Below are 10,668 nucleotides of genomic sequence, written 5' to 3' on the forward strand. Positions count from 1 at the left end.
TATTGCAATTTATATACTTATACAAACTCATTTTTAAAGATTGAAAACTTGGTTGCATATATCATGAACGTACCGCAATAACCTAAACCAGTTCACGTGTTCGACCTCGGATCACACCGAGAAACTTGCGGTGGAATTACACTTGGTTCCATCGTAAGGAAACTTGTGACAACGCATAGCATACTACATGAACATCCATAATTAACGCATAACTAGAAGTAATATCGCATCATTGTGAGCAATTTATATCATCAATCCAAAAACGTTATAGAGCACATCAGCTAGAAGTTCGTGGACAATTGATAGCCAAGCATTCTACCAAACCAAAATTCATTTGGGGCAAAATACTGGCCTCACAAATTAGATCAGCAAGAAAGGCCACACAAATCATTAATCATTTGGGCTTATTTCAAACTTACATCAAGAAGCAGGCCCAACACATCTTTTGTTGATAATTTTATAATTCTGTTTTTTAAAAAAACTCCTGGAACACTTTAGCTAGATCCTTTTTCAAAATGTTCCAATATTTTTTTATAAAACTTGCCTGTCATACCATCAAGTTCAGGAGATTTGAGATTTCCCAAATCAAAGATAGCTTCCCTAATCTCTTTCTCAGTGAACGGAGCCTCTAAAAAAGAGACCTTATGGATATTCAAGGCTTCCAATCAATGCCTTCAAAGGTAAAAGGTTGGACTGATTTCGTGCCAAAAAGGTCCGAGTAGAAATCAAGGATTTCCCCAATCTCAGTTTCATTAAGGAGAACTCTCCCGTCTTTACTCTCTAAGGTAGAAATAATGTTATTACTCTTTCTAAAGGATACCCATCTATGGAAGAAGTTTGAATTTTCCTCTCCTTTCTTAAGCCAAAGTAACTTACTTTTTTTTTAGTTCAAACTCTCTATTCTTTGACGATCGTGTCAAGAAGAGCCACTTCGTAATCATCTCTATCTTTGGCTTCACTGTTTGACAACACACTCGAATCCTCCAAAAATCCCATGCTGTGATTTTCTAAAGAAGGGCTTGCTTATGAGCAAAGATATTTCCAAAGACCTCCTTGTCCACCTTTTCAAGATCCCTTTTAGCCCTTTTAGATTCTCAATGAAGTCAAAATTCAGCTATCTCTCTAATCTAAGTATGTCAACCATCCTTTTAAATTCTTAAGGAAGAGATGATGCTCAAGCCAGACATTTTCAAATATGAACGGTATTGGACCCCACAATTGAGTATCTAGCATAAGTAAGATAGGAAAATGATCAGACGTAACCCGTTGAAGTTTATCAGCTTTCGCCTCTCTAAAGAAGTCAACCCACGTTTCGGAGAGAAAGAAACAGTCAATTTTTTAGGCAGCAGGCTGACTTCCTGTCCTGAACCAAGAAAAGGCCCCATTCTGAAAAGGAACATCCACAAGGTCCATTTCCTCAATAAGACTATTGAAAGTATTCATGCTTCTGATAGAACGCCCTCCCACACTCTTCTCATTAACCCATCTAACAATATTAAAATCTCCTCTGACACACCAGTTGTCTTTACAGAGCACAAACAAGGTCGCAAACTCTTGCCAAAAGAAATCTTTGTTGCGATTAGAAAAGGGACCATACACACTTGTGACCTAACCACAAAAATCAGCATTAGTTTTACACAAAATCAAGAGAGAGTACTAACCTTGAAGTGCATCAATCACTGTGATATTTTCTTCTTTTCACATAATTAGAATACTGCCGGAGTACCTAACAGCATCAAGGGCCACCTAGCCTATATGATGCTACTCCAGAGAGACTCCACCATTCGTCTATCTACCTCACTAAGCTTAGGTTCTTGGAGAATCACCACATCAGGGTTGAACTTCACTTGTAAATATTTCATAAGGGTTCTTTTACGGGGAGCGTTAAGACCCTTCACATTCTATGAAAGAACTAATATGAAGAACCTTCCATGCTTGGGAACTACTGCTACTGTTTGCTAAGGCTTCTTTTTCCCAACTACTAAGCTAAGCTTTCATTTATCTTGTTAACTTTCAATTTGAGGCCCCACCCTTTTTATTAACGTTTCCCTTACGAGAGATTGCTCTAATATAAAGATTGTGTTCTAGTAACGCTTTAACAACTTCTTTGCTAAAAGGGAAGGGTTTTTGAGAAGTGGCAAACGGCCCAAACCCTATTTCACTCTCAATTTCAGGCATGTCTGAAGTTTTCTCAAGGATAGGGGGCGAGGTACCGACCACAACAATTTGATTCTCATGGTCTTCAAATCCTAAACAATTCTCATTTTGAAAAACATTTTGGAAGTCTAGAGGGATGTCTGAAGTTGTTTCAGCCAAAGGGGTGAAAGGGTTCTCCAAAATTAGACTCCCAGAACTTGAAAGGGAAATCTCCGATGAAGACTCAAGATCGGACTTTACTCGGGGAAGTTTCATCTCTTTCATAGGGGAGGAGGCTTCTTCGAGCGTGGAGCAGATAACCCTTTTTTAAAAAAAGGTATGGACCTAGGTTTTCTTACCAAACTTAGTCGTTTTAGGCTTTTGGACTTTTGGGGTCATATTCAATGACTTCACCATATTAGAGTTGTGGACTGCTTCACTAATGGCGACACCTTTTAGGCTGACCCAACATGTAACTCAAGGCAAGGCTCAAGGTCAAAATCAAGTATGATCGCCTTGATTGGGAATGGGGCCCAAGCCCAAGTTCGTCTCCTTCATCACCAAATTTGAATTTTCCCCACGTGAAAGTAACTTGCCTTGGAGAGAGTTAGGGCTAACCTGCTCCACTGTACCGCTGAACGACTGCACCAAAGACGTATCAACCAACAAACGTTTGTTAGGGTTCTCTACGCATTGAACATCGATTGGGTTTTGGTACAGACTGTCGGGATCCCTGTTAAACCTTACTGCCTGCTCCAACGAGAAAGATCTGTGGATTCCAACATCCCTATTTATTAAGAGGTTGGCATCTTGGAATGTCATAACCTGCACAAGAAATTTCACAGGTCCATTGATCAGTTCAAACTGAGCCAGAATAAAGCCATAGTAGTTATATACCCTTGAAGACTAATTTCTTCACGATTCCTTTCCAAATTCTCGAACACAACGAACTCTTCGATCACGAATGCCCAAAAACACAGCAGCAAATTTTCAATCAACCAGACACCACCACATGGAGACCTCAGTATTCTTGGAGGGTAGAGAACAATTTGTGGGCTTCAAGAATAATTTTGGAAGGGGAAGAATTTCTTAATTTTTTAGGGCAAAATCACAACACTAACTCTACCAAAATTCTACACATTTTGGTGTTATATAAGAGGAAGATGAAGATGAAAAAACTCAACCTTTCCTCTTTGCATATGTTAATGAAGAGAAACTAATGGGGGAATTATCAGATAACTCGCTCCCTAATAATTTGATTATTAAATTAAAAAAAACTTTAATTTAATTATATATATACATATAATAACTAATTTAATATATACATACATACATACATACATACATACATACATACATACATACATACATATCAAATATAACACAATCTATAGTTCATATTATATCACATATAATATAACCTATAGTTTATTATTCTCTCATTAACCTATGAATCAAATTCATATTAATATTTTAATCATATTCAAATATTCATTTTTCTCTCAAATAAAACTTTATATTATAATGTATCATATACATTATATTAATTATGTCTCTTATAATTTTACATAATTATATCTTATATAATTAATACCCTTTGTTAATTTGAACAATTCAAATTAACCAAAAATTAATTCGATTCTCATTAATCTCAATTGAGCTAACGAGGGGACCTTATGAACCTATAGAATGAAGCTCCAATGATACTTAAATAATTAATTAAGCTCTTTAATTAAATTAACCAACTTCCATTTTAAGGAACCTGTGAAGGCTCTACAATGGAAGTGGGGCGTTCTCAATTTTGGTTTTCACATAATTTTAATTTACAGAATAGAGACAAAATAATTATACGTTAAACAATAAATTTACAGCATGCTAGGGAGGGAATTACGAAGAAAAGACCTGCCCTTGAAGCCAATCTTCTTCGCGTAGTCCCTCGATCCAATCACGAACGTTTCGATCTTCCAATTCGATCTCCAAGAACTAAGATCCCAAATGAAGACATCACCACTTGAAAACCTTCTATATTCTCTTGGAATGAGAATTTAGTAGGAGTGGTAGGCTCTACTAGGTTATTCGAGAAGAGGGAGGAAATGATCTAAGAGAGGAGAGAATAAATTCTTCATTTTCTTCTCTATGTGTTTTTTGTGAATCCTAGAGTAAAATCACTCTGACTATCAGAGAATTGATGAAGAAGATGACAAAACCAACACCATCCTCACGTTCTGGCTGAGAGAATTATACAACTCCCTCCCTTTAATTAAATTAAAATTAAAATTTTTATACTTGACTTGAACGCAAGAAAACTTGTGGCAGGACGCATGGTCATCGCATACATTTATTAACGCATATTTTCTAACGCATGACCATCGACGTATGACTATCAACGCATATCTTAAGAACATGCATCGCATACCGCGTCTAAGGAAAGTTGGTTGTCGAGTAAAATTGACTTTCAATTTCCCGTCATCAAGTTTTTGGTGCCATTGCCGGGGACTTGGCAGCTAAATGTTTGTTAAGTTTTGTATCTCTGCGAGCAAACTTTTTATCTTGGGAGTATTACAGCTTGTGTGACCAGGTTGCAAACAATATTGAAGTGTAGGCGATGCACTGAAAGCCAATGTTGACCCCAAGGTAAAAGGGCAATCAGTTGCAAAAGAACTTAAGGCAGTTCTAAGCTCATGGTGGCCAACATGCGCCCAACAATTGCCGGAAGTTCCAATGTCAGGGCAACTTGACCCAAGCAGTTGAGAACCATCTCCTGCATGGAAGACTCCTTGCGGTGACAACACTCTTATTTTCCAGGGACGTCTTCTATTCTATCTTTACTTTACTTTCTTAGTATAATTTATTTTTATTTTATTTTCATTGTTATTTTGGATATATGGCTGCTTCCTTGGTTGTGGTACGTTTGCTCTTGTAGGCGCAACAATACTCCTCGGTTCGTAGTTCAACGGAAGAATTCCTTTCACCCTTCAACGCATGGCTTCAATCGCGTGGATTCCAACGCATGAGCACATGCGTTGTTCCACCTAAAGGTCTTTTCTTGTTATCTTGTATGCCTTATCCTTTTGAAATCCTTTCTTTCCCCGTTGCATTGTTTTGCGATGTTTCTATGATGGTACGTATAGTTCACCGTATTTTCTAACTAATCAACGCAAGCATTCTTTACTTTTATTAGCTTCTTCAAATTTTGAAAGTTTTAAGTTTTATTTTGTGCAAACCTTCGTTCAAACATTTATTACCGCATTCTTGCAATTTTATTTTTAGCTTTGCGTGAGAACGCTGCCAACCTCTAAGTTTGGGGTGGCAGCGTCTCGGAGAATTGCGTTCATTATATTGCGATCAATAATGCAAAAAAAAAAAAATTGAAGTGAGATTTTGGGAATAATAACTCCACTATCAACGCAATGGGAAAACTCATGTTGATAAGAGTAAGCTGTGAAAAGCACTTGCTCGAAGTTGGATATCCGCATGACACACGTGGAGGCAAGCCAAAACGAAGGCAAGTCGCCAGGATCAGCACATAAGTACAACTCATCTGTCCGGCGCAAGTCTAAACAAAAAGAGACAAGAGTTGAGTTGAATATGGAACGCAACCGAAGTTGGATGCCCGCATGACACACGTGGGGATAAGCCAAAACGAAGGGCGTAACCAGGTTCAACGCCGCATTTGAATAAGTCATCGCAAATTTTTGAAGCATTTTTTTAATGAATGCAATCTCAAAAAGCTAAACACAAAATTGCGATGAATGAATAAATTTTTTTTACCAAAGGCTTGTCGGATTTAACTTAGACAAGATCTTTTTGAAGAAGAAGCCTAAGTGGACGAGAGCAATGCGATGATGGTCAAAGGTGTGTGTAAATTATATTCTGAAGAGCTGGTCATCGCAAAGGAAAGCATGAAGGTGAGTTAGAATTTCTTGAGTATAACGCATGCTTGAGGACAAGCATGATTTTAAGTTTGGGGATGATGACATGCAGAAATGCATGTCATCTTAGGCCTTTTACTTAGAATTATGAAGGTTGTTAGGCAAAATATGCGTCAATTTTGATTGACGACTGGAGATTATCCCTCAACCGGGGATTTTCCCCGTGATCCAGACAAAATACGTGAGAAGATGGCTGAGAGTTCTTCACCTCCTTCATCCATTCCGAGTGACGACTAGAGCCTTCGACCGGAGCTATATCTCGAGAGAGTCAACTTCTTTACCCATCCATGGCACCAGCGCCAGCCTTGACACACAACCGCTGGGAGCAAATCTTTGCTTCCAGCCAGTCATTTCCTTTCCTTTCTTTTTCTATATTGTATTGTATGACATTTTGAATTAAGGAATTAATACAATCTGTTTTCAATGCACTTCTCTGTTTCCTTCAACTCCATCTCCATATTCTTGATTAGCATCTTTACTTTCATTGCAACATTTAATGGGATTGCTTGGGTATTGCATACTTAGTCATGTGGATTAGGGATATGAAGCATATAGCAAACCACCGAGAGGTGTGCGTTGTGTGAGTGTGTGAGAAAACCTTATTTGCTTAGTGTGAAGCTACTGCAATGCTTGTTTTTAGGCTAACGCATTGTTTGGCTATGAGTAAAGTCAGCAACAATAAATTGCTCGGGAAGGTAAGTGGTTGGACGCATTAAGTAAGGTTTGCGTTGTTCACTAGGGAGAGTAGCAACCTTGCATCAACCAAGTTCATGCGATTGTCTTGTAGTATGTATGCTTCATTCGTCCATTAGAGATACTCGGGAGGGTAGTCTAAAGATAGGATCTAGGCTTGGGAAGGTCATATCAGAATCTAGGCTTGGGAGAGTCAGATTAGGACATATTATACAAGAGATAGGTGCTTAGAGATAAGCTCTATTTGTCAACACTGCATCGCATGCACCCTAGGAATAAGAATGATGATATGTGGTTGCCTTGTTTGTGTATCATCGCATAGACAAGAATTAGAGGCTTACGTGTAGGCCCTATAGACACCTCTGCATATACATCGCATGTGTTCTAGCATTAGAATCCGTAGCATTCGCACTGAGAGGTGGTTTACTATTGTATGAGGGTTACATAATCGCATTAGTTTGCGTTGACTAGGGTTGCCCTTGCGGTCACTCTTAAGGGTTGCAATGAAAACATCTCCGCATTTTATCTATTTTCCATACATTTATTTCATGTCAAGGTTTGTCGCATCTCTACCTTTCATGCATATTCTCATTGCGTTGTCTATTAGATAGGAGTAGAAGTAGGATTAACGTAGCAATATCCCCTCCATTCTTTTATTCAACCGCCGCATGCACAATCACCATAAACATATAGTTACAAGTCCCTGTGTTCGACCTCGGATTACCCAAGAAACTTGCGTCAATGTTAGACTTGTCGTGAACACAAGAAAACTTGTGGCAGGACGCATGGCCATCGCATATATTTATTAACGCATATTCATTTCAACGCATGACCATCGACGCATGACTATCAATGCATATCTTAGGAACATGCATCGCATACTGCGTCCAATGGAAGTTGGTTGTCGAGTAAAATTGACTTCCAATTTCCCATCATCATTACTAGGATAAGGTTTCCCTCCTATACCCATATACTACAGACCATTTTGGTTATCACTTAAGACATGATCCACTTATATATCACCACATAAATGCTTAATTTACATACAGATAACCAGGGATTTTATGTTTATTGGTTTGTGGTAAAGAAAATAAAACATACAACTGAGCAAGATCAAGATATGAAGTAAATATCATATATTATACAACACAAGCTTTCATACAAACTATTTAGAAACTACAAGACACGAGACTTTAGGGCATCAACCCCAACAATCTCCCACTTGTCCTAAAGTGAAGTGAGGTGTACATAAAACAAACAATAAACTAGGGCATAAAAGCCCAGTACAAAAAAATCTCCCACTTGCCTTAGTGCAACAGCGGGCAATCCTGTAGACCCATGCTCTGAAGGTGACCCTCAAACACTATAGCCGTGAGAGTCTTTGTAAACGAGTCAGGAACATCATGTTCCGAAGCGATCTTCGTAATGATCATGTCCCCTCGATGCACTATCTCGCGGATCAAATGATACTTCTGCTCTATCTTTTTGTCGCGCATATGACTCCTCGGCTCCTTGGAGTTCGCCACTATCCCATTATTATCACAATAGAGGGTAATGGGCCTAGACATATCTGGAATAACTTCCAGTTCTGTCAAGAACTTTCTGAGCCAGACGGTCTCCTTTAGTAGCTTCGCAAGCCACTACGTACTTCGCCTCCATAGTGCAGTCGACGATGCACCCCTGCTTAGTACTTCGCCACACTACAGCTCCTCCATTAAGAGTAAAGACAGACCCTGGCATGGACTTGCCGAAGAGTCCTTATCAGTCTGAAAGTCAGAATCCGTGTAGCCAGTAAGGATCAAATCCCTAGATCCATACACGAGCATGTAGTCCCTCGTTCTCCGAAGATACTTGAGGATGTTCTTCACTACGATCCGGTGACCTCGGCCTGGGTTAGACTGATACCTATTGACTATGCCCACAATGTAACAGATGTCTGGACGAGGACAAAGCATCGCGTACATCAAACTGCCAACGGCAGACGCATATGGGACCCGTCTCATCTCCTCAACCTCTTGAGGCATCTTAAGACACATGCTCTTAGACAAAGTGACTCCATGCCTAAATGGCAGTAGGCCCCTCTTTGAGTCCTGCATCGAGTACTTGAGCAACATCTAGTCAATGTATGATGCCTGAGACAGTGCTAGCACTTTGTTCTTAAGATCCCGAAAGATCTGTATACCAAGAACAAATTGAGCCTTTCTCAAATCTTTCTTTTGGAATTGGGTCGCTAGCTAGTTCTTAACTGCAGTCAGTAGACCTACATCACTCCTAATGAGTAGTATATCTTCTACGTACAACACTAAGAAGACTACTGAAGAGTTGATGATCTTCTTGTAGACACAAGGTTCATCAACTTTCTGGTCAAAGCTATACGACTTAATCACAGTATCAAACTGTATGTTCCAAGATCGAGATGCCTGTTTCAGCCCGTAAATGGACCGATTCAGCTTGCAAACCTTTTGCTTTTGACCTTGGGCTATGAATCCCTCGAGTTATACCATATAAATGGTCTCCTTCAGATTGCCATTCAAAAAGGACATCTTGACGTCCATTTTTCAGATCTTATAATTATAATAAGCTGCAATGAACAGGAGGATGTGGATCGACTTTAGCATGGCAAGTCTCCTCATAGTCGACTCCCTCTACCTGGGTATAACCCTTTTCCACAAGTCGAGCCTTGAAGGTCTGCACCTTTCTATCAGCACCCTGTTTGTGCTTGTAGATCCATTTACAACTTATAGGTCTTACCCCATCAGGCTGATCTACAAGATCCCATACTGAGTTGAAGTACATCGACTCCATCTTGAGATCCATGGCTTTGACCCATTCATCTAGGTCAACATCCTCCATTTCCTTCTGATAAGACAACGAATCCTCAACGTCGCCATCTGCTACCATAGCAAGGATTTTCGTGAAACCCAGATAGAGAACGGGCGGGTTCGCAATCTGTAACGCATAAAATTAAGATATATACTGATACAAGTCCATGTCCCCGTAACCAGTTCCCCGACAACAACGCTATAAACTTGTAACGCAATGAAATTAAGATATATTGTGATTGATGTTCTATGCTCGAAATGATGCGATACTACCACTAGATATGCGTTAATGATGAGTGTTCACGTAGTATGCCATGCATTGTCACAAGTTTCCTTACGATAGAACCAAGTGTAATTCCATCACAAATTTCTCAGTGTGATCCGAGGTCGAACACAGGGACTGGTTTAGGTTATTGTGGTATGTTGATGATATATTCGACCAGGTTTTCAATCTTTAAAAATGTGTTTGTACAGGTATATAAATTGCGATAAAATAAAGTAAAGCGGTAAATATGCGATAATAAAATGAAATAAAATAAACCTAAGCTAGATGATACAAGATACAATCTTCATATACAAGATGCTGGGGTGAAGGCTGGCTGTGAAAGGTGTGCAAAGACATGGAATGCGGCGGCAAGTCTTATGAACAGGATAGAAAAAGAAAGACAAATAATATAAACAACGCAAGTTATCAATTGTGTTGAAGCTACAAATGTTGTTCCGCTCTTCTCTTGGCCTACACTTTTCAGTGATCGGCCGTGCTCCCACATATCTGTGGTGAAACAGAGACTAACGTAATGAACACAAGGTTGCTTCCATGTCTGAAAGTACTACTCGTTTTATTTAACGCATTCTTCTGACCTTCTTTCGATAGATCAGAATGGCATCTTCACTTCTGCTCTCACAGGTGAAGATGTCGTCTAGCATGCCTTAGTTAAACGCATTTTATATCTTTAACACAGATTAAGTACTTAGTTAATTCGTATTGCTTATCAGAGAATTAAAAAGACATCATGAAGAAAGTTATTGATGGGTGAACGGAAATAGACAGAAGATGGTAAATGAAAGCTATCGAAACCTTTAAT

The sequence above is a fragment of the Benincasa hispida genome, chromosome 1 (assembly GCF_009727055.1).
Source record: "Benincasa hispida cultivar B227 chromosome 1, ASM972705v1, whole genome shotgun sequence".
Classification (NCBI taxonomy): Eukaryota; Viridiplantae; Streptophyta; class Magnoliopsida; order Cucurbitales; family Cucurbitaceae; genus Benincasa; species Benincasa hispida.